This window comes from Hirundo rustica, chromosome 8 (assembly GCF_015227805.2).
Source record: "Hirundo rustica isolate bHirRus1 chromosome 8, bHirRus1.pri.v3, whole genome shotgun sequence".
NCBI lineage: Eukaryota > Metazoa > Chordata > Aves > Passeriformes > Hirundinidae > Hirundo > Hirundo rustica.
The window spans coordinates 1,237,496-1,260,416 of NC_053457.1; the positions used below are offsets into that span (position 1 = coordinate 1,237,496).

The 22,921-nt window shown below is 40.8% G+C and overlaps 1 protein-coding gene across 6 annotated transcripts in view; it reads right to left on the reverse strand.

Annotated features, from left to right (window-relative positions):
- CTNNA3 (catenin alpha 3) overlaps positions 1–22,921 on the reverse strand; it is a 444,137-nt gene that overhangs the window by 347,514 nt on the left and 73,702 nt on the right. The gene's annotated exons all lie outside the window — the stretch shown is intronic.

Genomic DNA, 22,921 nt, shown 5'->3' on the forward strand with positions numbered 1-22,921 from the left:
TACTTCTGTGTCTTCCTAACATCTGGTTGTCCATGACAAGAATGGAAAATGAATGGATCATCAGAGATTCCCAGCTGTGGATTGTTCCAGCTAAACCCCATGAACGGACAAGAAGACTTTTAAGAACTTGAAAACTACCTTCATTGTTAAGATTTGATTGCACTACTTCAACAAGGAGAAAGAAAGGAGAAGAAAAAAAAAATCTGCTCTTTTTCCCACATAATACATCTAAGGTTGGACAGCTCAATACACCAGGAAGCCAGCTCCTGTTCACTGAGCATTCCCATCAGCACAGCTCACGGAGGCTGGGATCACTGTGGGTACAAATCACCCTGCTGTATCTTGCACCAGCTGTAGCTTCCAAGTGCACTGCAGTACTCAGCCTGCTCTCTGCAGAGACAGACGTTACTGAACTGAGTTCTGCATCCAGGAAAACACAGGCATACAAACCTCCACAATTTCATGCTACTACAGAAATAGGGGACAAAAGCATTCATTTTTATCACAGCTAAAACCTGGGCTTTAGCATTCAGGTTTCAGTCAGAAGAGACTGCCAAATCGTGCGCAGTTGTTGATTCAAAGACCATAATAAAGCTCAAACTCTTCCAAGTGCATTCATGCACTGTTCATCTGGGCAAAGCTCCAGATGACGTATTCCATAAGTACTGTGTCATCCTTTTCAGTGGAAAATATCTCACCGACAAAGGCAAGTGAAAAAGAGGTGACAGGACTCAGCTGTGTCAGTTCTGCCAATGGAACACTGTTGACACAGGTGTTAGAGCTTACACCCCCTCAGCTGGGAGCTGCATCCACACTCACCCCAGGCCCTGCAGCCCCAGCTCCATGTGGCCTGGCACCTTCAGTCCCTCTCCAAGCCATGCCATAAGGGTACCAGGCTCCAGCTCAGCCACAGCTGCCCCTGCCCGTGTGACCTCCTGAGCTCCATCCGGCCCCGTTGCCACGGCACTTCTGAGACACCACGGGGCTCTCACCTGATCCAGGAGTGACCTCACAGCTCATCCTTGGAGCTGCCTCATCACCACAAACCTCCCTGAGGATGTGAGTGTGGGCTGAGCCTGCCGAGAACAGCTGGCACGCCCGCTCCTGCCCATGGCCAGCTGGTGAAGTCCTGCCTCAGGGAGCCCTGGCTGCACTCCACAGGACCTTTTTCAGATAAGCATTTACCATCAGCAGGGATCACCTGGTATCAGCTCCATCAGAAAACTGACCCTGCCTGCTCTACAAAGTACTCAATTTGCCAAGTTGCAAACAGCATGACCTGGTGGCTCCTTTCCTCCACATAAGGCTTAATTTTAACTCCATCTGAACCGATGATGTACACAAGTCATTGTAACCACACAAGAGAGAGATGCAAATAAACATTGGGAAAAACACCTGGCAGGATAAAGGCTTTGTCAGCACAAATGAAACACCACTAGATGATGGAGCTGTGCTGCACTGACCACTGAAGGTTCCCTTACATGCATTCACAGCGAGCTAACCACTCAGCCTATCCTTATCAAGCATGATCATAGTATGTGCTTGACTGTGAGGAATTCCAAGTTAACCTTTTTATAAAGAAGTCTTACCTGACCTCTAGACTCCCTTTTTCTGACCTGAGAAATCATCAGCAGTTCTTAGTGTCTCATGGTATCACTATACTACAGCATGTATGGAGCACAGAAACAACACATACACACACAAAATATAGACTCTGTATGGCCAAAACTGTAGGTAGAGTTTGTTTGCATCACATGCACGAATGCACAAAATATCAAGTGTTACAGTACAAATGCATATCAATGTTACCATAAGCCTAAGCCTTTAGTAATACCCTCTGTGTCTAAGGCAACACAGCAGTCCTTATAAAACCATAAATGAAAGCAAGCAGGGAAGGCATTCACAGGACTGAGGTTCCCCCAGAACCCGCTCTCTGTATGGACACCTAACTACTATTCATCATACAGGTGTGAGATAAAATACCACAGAGCAACAAAGTTATCTTATATCTGTATTGTTACCTATAGAATGAATTCCATTCATCATACAGGCCTGAGATAAAATACCACAGAGCAGCGAAGTCATCTTATACAAAGCCATGACTGGTTAACACCCCCGCTCTCACAATTTACTAATGTTTTCCAGGAATTTGTTGTTCAGATAGGGAAGGATGCAGTTTCTTTTGATGATTTGGTTGCATCAGATTGCAACTACTGCACAATATTCTGTCTCCCCCATGCTCTGGCAACTTCTAGCCCAGTTATTGATGATGGAGAAATCCTTGCTGTCACTTCTCTGTTATTTCACAATCTGGTCCCTGCACTCCAATACCCTGCTGCTGTTAACTTGCAGTCTCCTAGATGAAGTAGCTGATTTGGAAAGGCAGCAAAGCAATTTTTTCCCTATAAGAATTAATATATTAGCTCACAAAGGTTTTCACCTAGTAGAGCTACAGTCACATTTGTCACCAACAAGCATGCCTAGAACTAGAGCAGGATCCATTCATCAAGGAGAGAGCTCAGAAGGTAGGAACCTCCAGAAGGTCTTATCACATCCTAAAGCTTTAACCAAGCTGTTAAAGCTTTCACAAAATGTTCTGGCCTGGACTTTTTTTCAATGGAAGATGACTCACTGAAAAATGCCGCAGAATGGCATTCATCCACAACTATTTTTTCCCCGTGGTTTTATTAAACTCTCATAGTACCACATGTGATTATTTTACTTGCTTCTTTTCTGAGGTTTTAAAATTAGAAGGGATTTGGGATGTTTATTGGATTGAAAACTTGTTTCATTCTCTGCCTTAGGAGCTGTAGGCTACTTACAAACAGCCTAAGTAAATTATTAGTGCTGGCAGATCACTTCATACAGGGTCCACAATCACTTTCGTTGATATACTTTAACAGACAACAAACAACTCTTTCACATTTAGCCTGTTCGAGTCATCTTGTCATAGAAGCGATCATGCCAGAACATTTACATCTGCCATAGGAGTTCAGGATCTCTTCTCCAACAAATCAGCTCCAGTTCCCCCAGGTACAAGTTTCTCCTCATTTCAAGCAGAACATAGTTCAGTTTTCCTAGATTTATTATCTTATTCTGAAGGATAGGAAATCATCAACAATAAACAGCTACAGGACTCATATCAGGCAGTCTGTTCCGTCTGCTCTTTCCTCACAGATTATACACCAAACAAATCTTCATGGCCTTTGTCCCTGCTCTTCTGCAAACTCCAGGTACAGATTAACTCTTTTTAATATTAATTATAAATACATCCAAAATATTTTAAATATATACTTCCATTTTTTTCTAATTAAAAAAAACAAGTCGAATCAAGTAAATCAATGACAGTCTCCTACAGCCTAAGGTGCACCCAAACCAAATTGCAGGGAATATTAAGTTTCTCTAACTTGCAGACACGTCCAATTGACGTGTGTAAAGAGTGTCACTCAAGCAAACAGGACTGAAGTGCTAATCCATCAAAACAAGCTTATCAACATTACCAATTTCAGCAATGTTAACAGCAGCGTTTGTTTTCACTGCTCAGCTGAAACTGCAAAATGAGCTGGTTTCAAGTATTTATCATGAACAATTACATTTTTTTCCTGCATATCAATTTAGGTTTTTAAATTTTGTTTTCTGCATACCTTGCAAACACTTCCAGGACAGAAGCTCAGAGCAAGAAAGAAGCCATAAGCCCTTGAGTTCTGAACTGAATGTTAATGCATTATATGTGATAGATTTAATACAGAACTGAGAATAAATGACTTCCAGCAGCTGCACTCTAGACCTATAAATTGCTGTGAGTACTACAAAATCCATACAGAGGAAGAACAACTGTATAATTTATAGCATCAGTATCTGTCAAGGAATGCTGCAAATACAGAACTTGATTTCTTCCTTTTAACATTCCTATTAAAATTAGAAATTATCCTTACATAAATTCCATTTAGATGAGGAATTTGATTAATCTTCCCTGGTGGCACATCAATGCAGAACACCATTTAATTCTTATCACTGCTAAACTAAATTCAAAAAGCATAAACACCAAAAGAGTTTGATAAAATAAACACACATTAACAAGCTAAGGATTAGCTTGTGTTTTACCTAGCAAATGCTTTGACAAGATGAGAAAAGGGCAGTACTCCAATGAGATAATTTGTACTACACAGCAGGCATATGCCACACAAATCCACAGCAGCAAATCTTAGGGGCAAAGTTTTACACAGTTGGATTGATCTCAACAGTACTGACAGCCACCATGTCCCACACTCCTATTCTCCCTGATGCTTCAGAGGATTTTGCATTCCTTTCACAGCACAATGCGACCAGCCAAGAGTTTGACCCAATATACTATCAATACATAACAGCAGCTACAAAAACAGGATAAACTGTAACCAATATCTACAAACTGCACAATATCATTCATTTCAAGGAAACATTTCAAAGGTTTGGGTCCCAAATTCACATGTCCTCTCAAGAGCTATAAATGGTTGCTAATATGTGGACACCAAACAAGGGGCTGTTGAGGGATGAACCAGATCTGAATTTTTCACTAAAGAGGAAGTACCTTCCATCACCTTGTGGATGCAAATCAGCAAAGGGGAAAAACTCCAGGCTCTTTCCAGACAATAGACACTGTAACAGCTATTTTTATTAAACCAAACACACACACCACAATCTCTACTAACATCCTTATTAACACAAGTGATTTCAAAATCCATAGAGCCACAAGGATTCTCTTTCACTGAAGACACTACAAACAGCTCCAGGACTGAGATCAGTATGGGACTGCATTGCTGGTACATTTATTACCTTAAGACTACTGTCTGTTAACAGTGATTTAAACTTCCAATTCAAATTATAAGTCAGCTTCAAACTTTTGATAGTTGAACTGACCCAACCTTTACAGTTTAATTAACTCAATGACTTCCAGGTCTCCCCAAAGCACATCTTTTATGTAGCAGTAAAGTTAATAAATGCTGTTTTCTTGAACTCTAAATAGGTAAGAAATAAGGTGTAAAGTCCCATGAAAAAATCCAGCTGAAGTAAACTGGTCTGAAATAATGCATTTCATTACAATTTTTGATGCAGAAAGTCAGAAGTTTCAATACATAATTTCCATTTTCCTAAAGAGAATGCCCTATTAGAGGTACAGTCACATGAAAGCCCTTCAAACTAGTCAGAACTCAGCCTTAGCCCTGTGTCAGACATGCAACACCAAAAACAAACCAGGAAGCCTGTTTGTAAGTATAATCTCACATGGCATTATTTTAATAGAGCTCTCCTCCATCCCCTCTCCACATAGAACTTCAAATTCCAGTTTAGTTTGGAGAAACTTAATAAAGAAAAAAATTGCACGTGAGAAATTAAGGTCTGAAAAAAACCCTGGCTTACTTTGCACTGGCTTGTGTCACATTTTCCATTACAAAAGCCCTGCTTTCACCTGCTCCTAATTTTGACAAATTAATAGGTTGGGCTAAAACTTCTCACATCAGCTCTTTGAAGAGGGCTGTTGATTTTTCCCTATTTGATGGGGTTTCTTGTTCAGAGAAAATACAGGTTCTTTCAGGTAAAAGGCTAAGGAAAGCATTCTCCCCATGTTAATAAAGCCTGAGCAGTATTTTCTGGAGAAAATACACTATGTGCTGTTTGCTTGGAACAACTGATTTAAGACCACTTCCTTTAATATCACGCAAAGTTGAAATATCAAAAATAAATATAAAGCGGAGAACACTACAGAATAATGGTCAGAGAGAAGGAAACTCAGGATCCACGGTTCTGGGGGACTGCTCTGACAGGGTGCACAAGAGGAAGGAGCAGAAACAGAATCCCCAGCTCTTCCCTATTTGTTTTGTCCAGCTGAGAATACTCTTTAACTCTGTGTCACAAACTCAATGTGAAAAAGCAATTATCTCTAAATTGGTTTTAAAAACTCTTCTTTAAGAAAGTAAGTTATTCCTCCCTACTAATTATAAGCCATGGTATTGAAGCAATCACATACTATTCTTCCAATTAGTCACTCAGTGCAAAGCTTGACTATTTCACACAGAATTAAAGCAAAATTGTACAGAATTAAAGCAATTCTCTATAATTGCCATGTCTTTGGAGGCCTGATGGTTTGCAGTCTCTGGGCTCTTTTATTTTTTCTGTCTGCATCCCACCAAAGCCTCTTCACCATTGGCAGGCACATTTCTTTCCCATCACCTGATGCTTTACAGTCTGCTGGCAAAAGGTTGGCCAGTGCTGTGGTGTGCTCCATCAGCTGCCTGCCAAGAGCCCCTGTGCTGCTCCCTCCTGCAGCCCTGGGCAGCTCCTGTGCACAGCACCCTCCTTGCTGAGCTTGGGTCCACACTGATGTGGGCACATCACATGGCACCAGCTTCTTCACTCTCACCAGACACTGCCTCAAAAAGGGATTTCCTGAAGCCCTCACAGATTCTCTGCATGCTCTTGAGAATAAGAAACTGCCTGTCAGACCTTGTATCACAATCATATCAGAGGAAGCAAAAACTGAGGGGAAAAACACTTGTAGAGAAGAAACCAAGGAGGAAGAAAACACAGATGAAAAGTAAATTACAGAGTGGGAATGCTGAATGAAGAAAGAGGTAGGGGATTCCTCAAAGGCACCAAGCGGAAGGAACAGCAGGTATGGCAGAGCAGAACACACGGCCATAATGTCTCAGGCAGCCTGAGATCTCCTCAGAGCACAGGGCTTGACAGGTGAGCACAGCAATTCCTTCTGACCAGGAGGAGAAAGGCATTCCAACATCCCCAAGCTGCAGGACACAGAGAGCTCAGTTTCTCTGGCCCATCTTCCTCTGCTCAAGACTCATTTTGTCTCTCCAGCCCTGTGTCAAAGATAAAATAATGTTCGGTAGATGGGAACAGAGGTCAACATCCAGCACTGGAGCTACTGCCAGAGAATAACCTTGTGGTTTAGATTTCATCTAGGAAGGCCCCATTAGCAAAATGAGGCTAAGAAAAAGTCTGTGCAGTACCAGATTTCCCAAGGCCAAATAATTTCTCACATGCAGGATTTAAAGATTTCCCCCCCACACACACACACACACACACATTTCATACAGAAACTTAGTTTCATGTGTCCAGCAAGGGCTGGATGCTCAAGCATCAGGACTTTGTGCTACCATGAGCTTCTCAAGAGCAGCCACTCCTCTGAGATGAATCCCATTTTATCAATGATCCCACAGTTTTACAGTGTCACTTGCAATTTGATTAAACACAGATAAGATTAAAAAAATCTTCTCAAGCCAAGTGGGAAGTACTACATAAGCCTTTGCAAAAAATGTGAGTAAACGACCACAAAATAAACATCAACAGAATCTTCTTCTCTATTTCTGGATCTGCTCTTTTAAGAGGAGACTTAAGACATTTCTTTCACTGACTAGCTAAATATTGCCCAATTAGTTTAAATGTAATTACTTTCCTCTCATTACAGTATCAAGTCTTTTGTTTGCAGCACACTCACAAATTCCAAGGCTTATATGTATCTCTAGTGCTTTTCACTTACAATTCTCGATGAGTGTTGTAATTTCTCGGGTTGCTGAGACATATCATCTTACAGCTTCAGGACTGTGAATTCCATCTATATAAAACCTGCAGTAGAGTTCTTTTGTCTTGGAAAGTTTATTTAACATAAAAATAACCTTTCTGAAATGTTTCCTTTCTTCTAGATCATTCTTGTGACATATAATTGCAGCAGTAAAACTTTTTTCATAAGACAATACCTCACTGTTAAAATGATAAATCACACTCAATGACTATCTAATCAATTTACTTTTTAGATTATTATTAGAACATTGTTTCTGAAAAGTGAACAGAATTTTTAAAAAGTGTAATCCTTCAGAGACCTGATCTTCAAATCTAAGAAGCCTAACTGCCACCTGAAAGGGAACAAATCTTTCGTATTTCATTATAATAGTCAATTTTTGCACAATATTGAAGACATTATTCTTGCTCAGGGAAAAAGTTCCAACATTCCTAATACAAATTTCTTTCGGCAGGAATGTGAGATGAATTGTGTATCTGTATATTTTAAAAGTTTCCTGGATGTCCTCCCACAGTGGATTGGAAGTTTGCGGCCCACTGAGAGCTAACATTGCAGAATCAGAGTAGGAGCAGAGGTAAAGGATGTCCCTCTTCCAGCTGGCTGTGGCATCCAGAGCAGCAGCAGGACCAGAGCCTCAGCACACAGGCATGGGAACCCAGCAGGAGGGACACAGGCTATCAGCAACAGCTCACATCCTTCACAGGTAAGGGAAATGTGGCAAGGAGCACATGGGAGCAGAGGGAAACCATCATTCCAGCCACACATTCAGCTTTTTCTTCTCACCATTGGGCCAGGGGAGAAAGAAATGGAATAGGAGGAAGCAGGAAGTGGTTGGGACTGCAGCAATCTTTGGAAGGCTTGCTAAACGCACGTGATAGTCTCAGGATGTCAGTAATGGTAATAGTAAAAAGCAAAGAAATATTGCTCCCTTTGAAGGATTACAGAAATGGGAAGAGCAGCCTCTGGCACAGGACCACCTAATGGAGATGGAAGGAGCAGTGTCCCAAGGAGAAGAGCAGGACCACCTAATGGAGAAGGAAGGAGCCGTGACCCAAGGAGAAGAGCAGGACCACCTAATGGAGAAGGAAGGAGCCGTGCCCCAAGGAGAAGAGCAGCCAGCCAGGCTCCTGCAAGCCCCCAGCCTGTCCGGAGGCTCCCCACAGCACTGAGCACTCACCCCACAGCCCGGGACATGGAGTGGGCAAGGAGCCGCACATGGACCTATGCACCACCCTGCCAACCACACTCCTATCAAGCTAAATAATCCTTCCCTCCAAGCATTTCTCACGCTGAGCAAGCATCACTAAAAACTACTCCTATCCTATTCTAAGCCATATATACTTCCTGTGTTTGGGGGTTCTTTCTGCACTGTTTTATGTTTGTTTGTTTGTTGGGTTTTTTAGAGAGTTTTTTGTTCTACTTGAGGCTTTTCTGTCATTTTGGGTTGGTTTGCTTGTGGGGTTTTTTTAGGAACCATTCTTTGAAACCAAAGAAATTTGTTTCAAAATTGCCCAAATCTTCAACGTGATTTTAATGTTCTTCATCACACATTGTCTCTATGGAACTATGACCAAACTGGAAACTTTATTAGGAAAGTGTAGCATGGAAAACATTCTCCTGTTAAACTGGTAGTCATATACTAACAACAACAACAAGAAAATAAAACCACCCAAAAAAGCTATTTAACAAGTGCATACACCTGCATTCTGTATACTTACTCATCTTACAACACCCACGCAGCAGCTGTGGCATGTCTGTTATTAACTCTTTTTTCTGCTTTTTAGACACTCTTCTTCCAACTTAGACAAAAATAATTTGTCCTTGTTAAGCAGTCACTGAATGACAACTTCTAGATTTAAAATTAGTCTCATCAATCACTTCAGCACAGAAAAATATACCAAATTCAAAACATTTGAAATTCTATTGAGCAGTGTATTAAACAGCTAGCACTGAAAACCCAGGTTTGTGAAAGTCACTGAAGCATTTTCACATCTGCTGCTGATTCAGCCTGTTAATGCCACAGTAATAGAAAACTACTGGCCAAAAAGCCAACCACGTAATAACAGTTGCCCTGAAAAATAATTTTGCTAATTACAGTCCCCTCAGATAACCAAGTAAAAAGCAATTTACAATCTCTCTAAGATGATTTTTTTCTAATGTAATTATTTCCATACAGCAGTTGGATGTTGCATTCAATGGGTGCTACATTGCAAGGAAACCTCCTGATCATTCATGACTATTTACAGTAATTACACAATAAGCAGCAAAACAAAAATACACATTTTATCTGACCTGGCTAAACTTGCATTTTCAGTAAGTTACAAGAATAGTGGTGTAAGTGGATCCACATGCCAGAGAAAAGGCAATAAGCATGAGAAAACTGCATAGCAAACTAGCAAGATACCATATGATAAGGGGAACAAAGTTCATTATCTGTCCAACTGAAGTGTCTAGGCAATTTTCCCTCACTGGCTGCTGCACAGACTGCACTGCTGCACAAATGTGGTGCTCTGCAGACTGCCTGGATGAAGAGACCCTGCAAGAGAAACTTCTGGGTCCCGCTGGTTGTGCAAGAGACTTTAGTCTTGCTGTCAGCTTGGAAGAACTACGACACTCCCGATTGCCCTCTGGAAATAGTGGGACAATTATCATTACTCCCAAACGAGGCTGCTTAACTTCCCCAACACAGATTGCAGATTTCCTCCTCCTTCCCCTGAGAGCACCACAGTGTGCAAAACCTTGCTAATAACATTCTTACTCAGCACCTCAGTGAAACCTTCATGGACTAATTAGAAGCCTCTGGAAATCTTTGCGGATGTGCAGCTATGAACAGCCCTGTATTCTGTCTAAAACACACTTCTTGCTCCCCCCCACGAAAAATCTTCTGGAATGAAAGCTCCCTAAACTCCAGCTTGCTCCAAGGGGGACATGGATGAGGTTAATGCTGGAGAACCAGTGAGAGCTCTGACCTCCAGCACTTGAAATCGTTTCTCTTCTGATTCGAAGAGGGCCTAGAGTGAAGAAACCACCCAGAACACTTCTGCGAGGTGGAAACCCAGACAGAAACAGTGCCTGCCTAGCTTCATGTTTCCCTGAGCTTCCACTTCTCAATGTTCTTCACTGGGATAAAACAGGAGGAAATGAGAACTTCAGAGGATAAATCAGTAAAATAAGTTTTAGCTACTTTTGATGTGAAAAAAACCAAACTGCTTCAAAAATTCAGTAATTCACTTCCTAAAGAGAACAAACCCAAAAGATGAATGTGACTACTCTTGTTCTTTGTAAGAGCTCCTTATCAATACACAGACCAATGTCCTGGCCTACTGGTCCCTGTCAGACTCAGCTCCCACACACAGGGCACCAATCCAGGAGAAACTGAAGAGGATGACTAAGCTTATAATCATTGAGCTGGAAACAATACCAGCCACAGCATGACCTTCAAATGAGGATTAATTTGTCTTCAAAGAACTGACCCAAACTTTACCATTAGGTTAAGTAATAATTTATTTGGCAGTTCCTTTCCAGGGAAAGGTACCGAATTTTCCCAGACTGACTGGCTGACTATCTATCTATCTCTCCATTTAAGACTGGGGAAAATTCTTCCAAAGCCATTAAAACTCGTTCTTTTTTTCTGCAAGGAGCATTTTTTAGAAATAACTTCTTTAACGTAACAGAGGGACTTGATTCATGAAGTACTTTGCGCCTACTCACTACTGAGATCATTCTCTTACTCAGGCTCTGATTCAGCTAAGGCCCACAGAAGTGTCTCTGAAAACATGAGTGACACCACCAGCCTCCACAGGACTAGAGATACACTTGCTGTTTAATTCAAAATAATTATGATGTGGGAGTTGGTAGACTAATGAATGGACAAACTGTCAGTAGGACAGAAAACAGCTGTTATGTGTCATCTCTAATCATCAGAAAAAATTAAGATTTGAACCTCTGGACTTAAACGAAGGCCCCATATGCTGGTATCAAATCCTCGGACTGTACAGTTCATCAAATACCATATGTCAAAAATCAAATACTTTAATAAAGTCTTCCTAGTCAGTAATGAATCCTAACAGAAAATTCATTCTATCACTTAGATAGATTTCTCAGAATTTTCCAGATTCTTCTGTTTAAGAAAAGGTTAAAGACTTAATTTTTCTGAAGGAATGCAAGGCTTCAAATTGGTAGCTTGCACAAATCACAAAGCAAACAGCACATCAGAAACACCACAGGTAATGAGTTTATCATCTTTCTGTTATCCAGTCAATAAAGAAAAACAGACATTTAGCTGAAATGAATAGAAGGCATTAACTTTTCATGAGTAGACAATTCATGATACCAGTTATGAGAAAGCCAAGAACCAAATGATCACAATATGGTGTAGTTAACACAGCCAACAAATCAAAGCAGCCTGCCTTGTATACAAAAAAACCCCAGAAGTAGTCAAAATTAAGCTCCCTCATTATTTTCCACTTTCTACATGGGTGCTCTGGATCTTCAGTTCTTACAGCCAAAGACACCTTTTTTGTCAGGATTACGGTTGTACATAATTGCACCAACAGATTAACTTCTGTAGGACTCAATACTCCACCTCTGTAAACCTTTTTGAAACCTCTCTGCTTGCAGTTCCTTGGTGAAACATCCAGTTAAAGGAGGATAAGAGTGTTAGAGTAATAGTTACACATAACTACTTCTCTATTTATGCCAACCGCAGTAGTCTAAATCACATGGATGTGTGCTTTGAAAGAACATTATACTTTTGCATTTGCAGTTTACTATCACAGTAAAGGTCAGATTGAGAAGCTACAGTTAGCTAAATTACATTATGCTAGTGCTTCATTAAGAAGTTTTATGCACAGTCATGTTGTAATGAATTACTCACAATATTTAAATCATTAAAGAAAAAAAAAAGCCTTACTATGCCCAGAAATACTCCAAAGGGTAACAAGATGAAAAACACAGATTCAATAACTAATTTTATCTTCATTTTAAGTCAGAGAATTTCTGAACAGTTCTATTTTCTCAGTTTCATTATCAAAAAATAGTTACTAAGGACAGTCAGCAAAAATATTTCATTTGTTGCAGCACCTTCAGTGCCAAGCAAAACCAATGAATGAATGAATAAGCAGGTTAAGCCTGCAGAGGAGGAGTGCCATATTAAGTTAGGCTAAGTACAAATAATGGAGTTACTACATCCAGGAGACATCAACACTTGGTTATACAAAGATGTGCCACTCTTCCATGCTGTTGCTGATGTACAATGATCGGGATTGCACCGAAAACCACAAGCTGACTGATGAGCAGCAGAACCAGCACATGCCCCAGACTTGCCCTACTCACCACCCACCAAGCTTCTTGCTGTTAACGAGGAGTTGCAGCTTTCCACCAGATGATTCTCAGGTGGATGCACATCACCTGTCACCAATCAGATCAAGAGCTGGGTGTGTTGCACCTTGGAGTATTTAGTCTGCACTAACCAATCCCACCAGAAATGCTTCAGGGCCACCTCAGTTCAGCACAAGCGTTGCACGTTGGATATCCGCAGGTTTTCACTTCCAAACAAACCAGAGCACGTTCTCACCTGCTGCTGCACCTCTCATCTCTCCCGGCAGATCAGGCCCACAGGTCTGTCTGCACTCCCCAAACGACAAGCTCTGCTTCTCCTGCCAGCCCCACGCTGCCCCTCCTGCAGGCCCATGCTACCCTAGCAGCTGCCCCTGTGGGGCAGAAACGCCTGTGAGTTACAGCTGCTGCTGCTTTCTGCATCCAGCTTACAACACCCCAAGCACACAGGATGCCTTTGGACTCGCATGTTTTACTCTGCCACGGTACAGTTGTGCTGGGTTTTCTCCTTCAGCAAAATAAAAAGGATGGCCTTGAAGAAAGATGTCTTGGACAAACACAGAGCGACCTATGACAGTCACACTGTGAGAAACTGAGAGAAAGACCAAGCGGATTAATCATCAAAAACTTCCTTCCCTTCTCAGGAGAATGAAGATGGCCTATTCAAAACAGAAACTCTATCAGATACTAGAATTAAATATAAAAAAGTCAAACACATAAAGGACAAAAATCAACACTAACAAAAAAAATTACTGAATTAGCCAGGGATACCAAACACCACAAGAAAAGTTCTGGAAACATTGATAGAGTAGGAAAAAGTTGAAGTAAAGGCTGGAGCACTTAAGGGAAATCTCTAAAGTCAGATTCTTCTTTGAAAGATAAGAAGTTCAGTGATTTTTTTTTCCAGATGTTACTTCAAAGATCACTTGCAATTGTAACTTAAAAACAAAAAAGAATGTAAGATTTCAGATTAATACTGGAAAAGAACACATTGAAGAATACTTAAGACAACCTGGCACTTTTCAAATTGCCTAAACCTGTTTAGTTTCATTCCATCGTACCCTGATCAAGCCTTAGATTCAGAAGTGATTCATCTGAGACCCTGCTGGATGAGGGTAATTAGAGAACTAGGGAAAAGTAATATATCCTTAAAGTGAGCATTCCAGAAAAAGAGGAAAACAAGAGCAATGGAATAGAAGTCTAACTATAACTCTTAAAAGAAAAATCCAGTGCAATCACAGAAAAAGAAAACTGAAAGAAAACTACACTAATTTGGGCTGGCTCAAGCAATCTCCTTTCTCTAACAGGACCAGGGGGGTGTGACTAAAAGGAGATGGCAATAATGTATGTAATTTCTCTAGCAAGGCTTTCAAACTCATGACAAATGAGGTTCAAAGAATACACTCTAAATGAAATTCGTGTAAGGACTATACAAAAACATCATCAGGGAAAACATCCTAGAATAGACAATGAAGGACCACAATCTAATGGAAATATGTGTTAAATTAAGGCTCATCAGAACTTTTTTCTGCAACGGGAAAAACCCCTAAATATTCTCAGCCAAGGTTATGTAAAAGAGAGAAAGCTGAAAGACAAAACAAAGATTACAAAGGGCCAGATGAAAACTGAAATAGTCTCAATAACTGGCATAAGCAGACCTGAAAGCAATTTAAAAACACGCATTTCAACATACACCAATGTTTATATGCAATTGGAAAAAACAAACTGCCAGCTATATCGCAGTCCTACAAAAAAAGAATCACAACAGGGAATTCACATCTTAATGCAATGAAACATGCTGCCCTCTCCAATTCTGCCTGAAACAAACAATATTGAAGAGAAGTGAATTAATAGACTGTAGCCTGTAGAAACATCTAGTTACCTTTCATCATCTTTAACAATGATAAATCCACAGCTGAAGTGATGTGGAATAGTTGTGGCACTAGAAACCCTGCTCTCTGCCCTCCCCAAAAATTCTATCCAAAACAAAAGGGGAGGAGAGCATTGGACATGCACGAAGAGTCCTCAAAAAAGAGCACTTGGATTTAGAGAAATGAGGAAACTGAGGCTGCAAAGAAAAAAGTTACAAAAATTGTGGGTCATTTTCAAGTATATAAAAAGGAATTGAATTATCTGTTCTCTGTGGACAGGAAAAAAGAAAAAAACACAAATATTTAAATAGTGGAAGAAAAACAAATAAAAGGGGAAACAGTTTAACAAGAGGGATAGTGAAATACCAATAGAGATTGCACTGAGAGGTTGTAGCACACATAGGAACAGACATTCTACAGGAAAAAACCCAACTGTTGGAATTGTTCTTTTATATTTAGTTCTGGCTTGGGATGCATGGATTCTGGAAGACTTCCTGTGCTTTCTTCACACCTACTTTTCTGATTCTATGAACACACATTCTAAAACATAACAAATATCACAACTCTCCACCAGACCAAGCAAAGAGAGATTTCACAACCACTTCAGAAGGAAATGCATCTGACTAACAGAAGAGAGTTACAAAGGCATAAAGAGGTTTTCATTATGGGTCAGTAAACTGATCTCAGTTATTTTGGTCACGACCAAAATAACTGTCTTGCACAGACTTGTAAAAATATCAGGCACGTTGTTAGAACAAGCCAGAAGCACACAGGGTCTGTGCTCTGTGCTTCTGCTCTGCTGTGCAGACACACAATTTTGGGACTAAATAGACCCCACAAATGAGTTTTTCTCAATGCAGCAACCTACACAGCACTAAATTAAATGCTACAAAACACAGCAATTATATCTAATCTAATGAGTAAGCTGCAGGTGAAGTACAATAATCTAAAAAGAAGACATTAAAAGCAACCACCTACTAAACATACATGTTCTTTTCATTCACTGTGCCTGAGCAAGCTCCGAAACTGAGGTACAAACTAACACGGACTGTAGTGCCTGTGTTTTGGTTCTGGGCTTTAGGCATCCTCATTTCAGCCGCGTTCACATCTCAGTTCACTGTTTACTAAGTAGATTTGAAATGATTCCACAGAGTGCCTGAACCGATTCCGACTGCACCTGGCAGTGTTACTGAAAATCCTGAACACTCATCCTGTGCAGTGCAACAGTGCAGTGCAACAGTGCAGTGATGTCTGCACTAGCACTGGCCCAGGGAAACAGAGCTCCCCAGCAGACACACAGGCAGAGAAAGAACACTGTCCCTGCAGAGTAAACTCCAACAGCACACCTAGTACAGCGCTGTGCCATGGCACTGCCTGGCCCAGAATAACCCCTGCAGACACAGAGCTTTCACACTTTGGGCTCTCACCAAGATCAGCAGGGCAGGAAAATGAAATCCAAAGGTATTAGCCTAGTGCTGATGCAGCTGGACAACTTTGGGATTCTTGACCATCTCTGTACAGCCTACACACATACGACAGTTTGAATCATCACTCTCTTGCGGGGTGTGCCAGCCACTCTCCTTGCTTAGTTGTAGTTAAATCTTTGATTTCGCCCCTACATGTGAAAACCATCCCATACACTTTGTGTCCCTCAAATATGAATTCCAGAATTTTTACCAAAATATATACAGCAGTGTTTGCTGAGAAGTATATTTCTTTTTTTTTCACAGAACCTGCGAAAAATAATGACTCACAGTAATATTAATTTATTAATAATAGTAATAATTTAGTGATGTATCTTCCAACCTCTCACATAACCTGTTCAAAAACTATTACTCATATTCTGGAATCTGTAATATTACAACTCTCAAGCTTAGCTCCAAACACTCTACCAGGCCTAAGAGCTTCGCGAACATTCCTGAACACATCTCAAAACTTAGAACTGAAAAATCTCTTGGAAAACACTGCTTCCAACAGTTCCACGATTTAGGTGCATATCCTGGCACAGCTTTGCTCACCATTAATCCACAGCATCTTTACACATCACAGGAGTGCTGTAATTAGTGCTATACAAACTGAAAAGCAGCAGAGAGACCTGGTTAAACATCAGCAGGGAAATTATGTTGCTAAATGTTAAAGGTTGCATAGAATTCAACAGGCATCCATCCCCATCAAGTGGCGCCTTTTCTCTCTCTCTAATTAAAATGATGTGCCTCTGATGAGCCTCTGCCATCATCATCTGCCACCGTCCCTCCTCTCCAATTTCCTCATCTAAGAGCCCGTTCTTTGCTTGCTTTATTAGTCTTGTGAGTGAGCAGGCAAATTACACACCCTGCATTAATCTGTTCTAAGGGCAGTGCAGGTCTCACAGCCCCCTCTTTCCCTGCAAGCCTCTAACACACAGTGTTTACAGTCATCTGGTATTATCTGTTTACACCACCCTGGGTCTTTTTTAACAACACCGAACGAGTAATCACCCTGAAATATCTACTCTCACAGCATATTCAGGTCAGACCCAGGGCAGCTTTGCATTTAGTGATTGTGAGACCTCTCACAATTACTTTCTTGCACAGTCATTCAACACGGGTTTAGGCTCAGGAAACGCATTACTGACACTGATGAGCCTCCAAAACTCAGCTTGTTGGTACCCAGGAGCAATGAGCAGGGCCTGCCATGGAAGAGCGAGTGATCTTGGGAGATCTCTGCTTCCAGGGCACCCAGAGGCAGGGACAGCACACTGCAGACACGTCCAGCAGTCAGTGCTCATGGCTGAGGAGGCAAAGAGCATCCTGCCACAAAAGCAATGCCCTGATCAACTCCTACCATTCACACTCCAGCACACATGGGAACTAGAGAATCATGCTTTGTTTTACAGAACAGCTCACCTTAGTCAATACCAGCTCTAGTTTAAAACAAATTTTTGCATACCCTTAGTCATAATTCACACCTTCTAATACTCAAATACAACATTTTTCAAGCATCTTCCTACTCCCCAATTTCACATCCATCCATAAAGCCATATCAATCCATCTGTCTCCCATCTTCCATCACCACAGCAGTCTGAAAGACAAAGGGGAGCATGTTAAATCACTTAACATGCATTTCTTCACTATGTGTCTAAGTAAATCAGCATGAGAATATAAAAATGACTGCTTTTTCAAAATTACTTGTGGAAGGATAGAGGACTAAGACTCAGAGCATTTAATATATTTTGTTTCCAATTTCATGTTTACAGTGAATGAGTCACCTTTCATTTTCGTTTCTTGGAAACTCTGGGTAGATTACTTAATTCACAAAAATACTGACATACTTTTTGCACTAAGATCTGAATAGTTGTTATACTCTTCTTCTCCTGATTTGGTTGTATAGAAATTGATTTTTTAAATCCTACGCTAAATGTGTAAACCCGTGCTCTTAAGCTGAACATCTCAGATTCCTGAACTGATGTGGTTTTCAAATAGCTTTTCCCAGTTTGGGAGTCAGCTCCCCAGGCTCAGATTTCCATGGCACAGCCTCTCTCTGGCCATTTGAATTCTCAGTTTCCCCTCTCCAGCGCAGCACAGCAGATTTCTACTGAGCTCACATGAAATGGGCTCAGTGGCTGCCCATGGGGGACAGTCACGTTTCACTGCAGGTGTCCATTTGCTTCACTGCAGCACTTAGAGAATATGGTGAGGCAGTCTGTGAAACATCAAATCCAGCCTTGATGAACACCCAACTCTTCAATACTTCAGCCCTGCCTCCCACACAGAAATCAGAGTTCATAGGAAGCCCCTGAAGGCATCCTTACTTTGGCACACAGCCCACAGCTTACCACTAAGTAGGAAAGAACTTTTCAGAAAAAGCAACACTGGCTGCAATACCAAAATCATTTTCACCTACATTTGGTTTTTATAGTCCCAATCGTTAGTGACCTCAAGATTGAGAGCTGAAAATCCTAAAATTAAAACTTCAAATAAGCTATTACTGTAATTGTGAAAATTCTGATACAAATTTTCAGCTGAGAAAGAACAAGCCTTCACATACCATAAACATTTCATAAACAACAGTCACTGCTCAGCAGTCTGTCACTTGCAGTCTTACTTCCTTTTTTCTTTCATTATTAAAAAAATATTTCCTTAAATAAATAAATGAATAAAATAAAAATGTACTTCAAATGTCATTTATAAAGCAAAATACTTGCTGGTCACAAGGACATTTTGCAGAAGAAAAGGCAAAGGCCAAGACCTTTCTTCTGCCTGACCATAAGAAATTCCAGCATTTGTGAAGCCTGCCCAGTTAAACAAAAAGCAGAAATATCTGCAGCACTATTGAGCCAGCATCTCAATTTAAAAAATTACTCCTAGTAATATTACAAAATCAAAAGACTCTCTAGAAAATAATGATTCCAGTTAAACCACACACAGTTTCAGTCCAAGCCCTAGAAATATGACACAACACAATTTCAAGTCCCTCGAACAACCTTACTTTGGTAATACACCTCAAGCTTAAATCTGTATGTTACAGCAGCAGAAAAAATGCTACGTTCCAGCACGAGTGCTAAGATCCGGAATGAGGAAAAGAATTACAAGTTTTTTGATGTTGTTTTGGAAATCTTTCAGTAAATAATGGAAAATATGCCTACTAATTAGTTTACTAAATGTTAGAGTCCTTGAAAACTTGGTGAATATGATAAAAATTTATGTTCAGAAAGGCCTATTTAGTAAGTACACATTCTTTGATAAGCTGTAAAGCTAAGCAATTTTTGAACATTATGAAACTATTAAGGTTAAAATGTTTCTTACTGAATATCCAGACAACCAAGTATTTATGAAATCCAGTGAGTGAAAGATGATAACCATTGCACGAGGGATTTTTCCTGAAGTGCCATGTCAGAAACACACCCTGTCAGCATGTATGTCCATTCTTCAGGAAGTAGTTAGAAGGCTTAAAGAGGAGCACAGACTCCAGCCCTGGAATTTACACCTTTAAAAACACCTTCAATCACACATGCCAGAATTCTCCAGGGGATCCATGCTCCCACAGATCTGAAAGCCATTCCTACACACCGAAAAGTTTCTTCATGGTGCAGCGTAAGTGCAATCTTCTTCTCCTGGAGTCCTATTTTCTCCTCCCCTATCCTCGATGCACCATTCAGCAACCCTGAGGAGGGGGAAAAAGGGAGGTATCTGTCTTCTTTAGTATGAGATGGGGAGATTCACTTGCAGGACCAAAGAACAATGCTGGCAGTCCCAGTGCTGACAGCTGGGAAACTACCAGGAGTCCCAGAGCACCCTCACATGAATTTGATAACTGAGCTTTCTCTCCACAGTCGCCACAGGTATCGTACACCATCTGCAGCTACTGCACCAAGGACTGAAAAAGGAATGGGGGCTGCAGGGCACACGGAGCAGCTTTTATGTCTAGCCATGCTGAGAGCTGCACAGGAAGAAGGGAAGCTTTACTCATCCCCTGTGTCCAGCTCCCCAGCCTGCATCCTGCCACCAGCATGAAGGGAGGCGGCGGGGTCAGCACACCCTGCCCTGCAGCGCTAGCCAAGAACAGAGCACCCAGGGAGGGGGCCTGGATAAAAACCCACCACTCCTGTCCCACTGGAAGAAATAATCAGGCATTTAAGATTCAAATATTTATGTATTTACATAAATAAATTCCAAATGTATTCATGTAAAAGAAACTCTAGGAAAGGCACAGCTGCACCGCTTTTTCTGAATAAATTATGCATACAAAAAGGAGAGAAAAAGATTTCATCAGTATTATCTTTTATGGTCATACTAATTTAACAAAAGAAATAGAAATGTATCTATAACAATACACTAAAACGAGCTTGTGTTATTTCACAAAGCCAAGGAAAAACCTGAGAGGTTATTTACAAGAATTTAAATCCATGTTTCCATCTGAGTCATAAAATCATCTATGATATTGAAAATGCTTCTGAAAGTGCAAAAATATGCGACCTCAAAAGAGATCTATAAATATACCTAAACACTACAAACACTAAGCTACGTAACAAATTTGCAACAAGAATTTTAAGTATGCTCTATTCTTCCAGCGTTTAGACTTCCCCTGAATCTGCACGTCAAAGATGTTAACACTCAGAACATCACTGCTCATCATCCTTTTTATTTTCAGTTTGTCATTGAAAACAACCTGGTATAATGTTGTCTCACCAGCTTTTTGTTCCCAGATCCTATAACCTTACCTCCCTAATGGCTGCTGTGATCAACCATGTGAAAATTATTGCAGCAAATGTTGAAATTGGAAAAAAATAAGATTAATTGTGGTTGTACCAGAAGGGATATGTAAAGCACATCACACTGCTCACTTTTAAATAGGTCACGAGCTAGAAGGGAAACGAACACCTCTCATGCACCAGGGAGCTGGGTAATGTTAAAAATCTTACATTTTCTCTGACACCCTAGAATGAACAGAAATCTACTGACTTCTGTTTTAGTGTAACAATACTGAAGCAGTTTCATTTTGATAAAATTTATTCATTTAAGAATTAAACACCGCGAAAGCCGAAATAATTTCTCCTTAACAAAATGGAAGACAGCCACATCCCACGGCACCCAGGAACAGTCAAGACTCCTGTTCACATAGAACCAGATACTGTGTGGCCCAACTCTCAGATTTTTTCACCCTGGATTTCACCTGAAGCTCTGGAAGATTTATACCCAGTGCACATCAGGTATTGACCAAATAGCTTTCATTTACTTTTTGAGAATGCTTTGGAAAGAACGGGTTATGTTCCAACTCTTCTTTTCACAAGCTTCTCAAATGCTGTCCATGAGGACTTAGGCCAGTACAAACAGGAATGCTCACAACATCTTGTTTGTTAAACCCAGTTGGATCCAAACCCCAATGGACAGACCCTTCTCTAAGAGCATCAAATTGTGCATTACTCCCACGGTTACATAGCTGCCTCTATTTCTGCATTTTTCAAGCACACGATTTAACGTGCAGTCATTTAACAGTAAATGGGTTTTTTTCAGGGAAGATCAAAGGTCCTAATGTTTATAAATCTCTCAAATCTCTTTGTAGAAGACGATCATGTAACTACATAATTTGGCATCTGTCCTAGGGTGACTTTATGATACTTGTGTCCCCAATTGTCTGTTCTGCTTATGCTGGATATTGTGTTTTTAAAACTACATCTGAGAGCGAAGAGGGGGAGGAGGAGAAGCGGTGGAATGTCTGAGGGGCTGGATTCCAAAACACAGAGATAAGAGCTTCAGCTCTTACTCTCTCTCACAGATGGTGGTGTGTGCAGTACAGACAGCAGGAGAGAGCTCTGCTTTACTTTTAGTTAGTTTTTCAGCTAGCTGAGGCAGAGAAGCTCCCCAAACTATGACTTTTCTTCTTCTTGAAACTGATCAGCCTGTTCTGGACTGAAAACCCAGAGAACACCCGGATCCCATACCCTTGGCCCACCAGGGCCCAGGGCGGCATTTTCCAGTGCAGGGGGGACTGGTGAGAGACAGAGCGAGCCCAGGTACCGACACAAAAAGGACTGTCTCCCTAAGTTTGCCATCCTTCAGAATAACAAGAAGTTTCATTGTTTAATATTAGTCTTTTTTTATGCTTCTGAATACTTTCCTTGTTAAATAAACAGGTTTTTTCCACTTTTCTCAAAAAAAAAATTACCTCCCAAAATAGTTGGTAGAGGGCCTGGTGGAATTTGCTTTCTCAAAAAAAACCACTTCAAAAATTTCCTCCCAAAATTTGCCCTAAACCAAAATAAATACAGCATCATACTGAGCTCTCTCTTCACTGATTACTGAATTCTTACCAGGATATGCCATTCCCTTCATTTTTCATCATCACATGACCACCAAAAGCATTAGAATCAGTTCTTAAGAAGACTAAAGGTGGTTATGACCTTTTCATCACAGATGCCTGCCCTCTTCCACAACTCTTCTATGCTCTGTTATTCCAAACACGTTTCACTTCATTAACGGGTACTAGGCACTACTGCAATGCCTGAGTATACTCCTCTGAAGCTCTGAAATACTTTCATAAGTAAGAACAGTTTCAATTCCTTCTTCAAAACTGTTGCCACAAGCCAGCACATCTTTCAAACCAGTCAATCAGTGCCAGCACTGAACAGAAGCGGTGTTCCTCAATTTAGGATCTTATTTCAATCTGA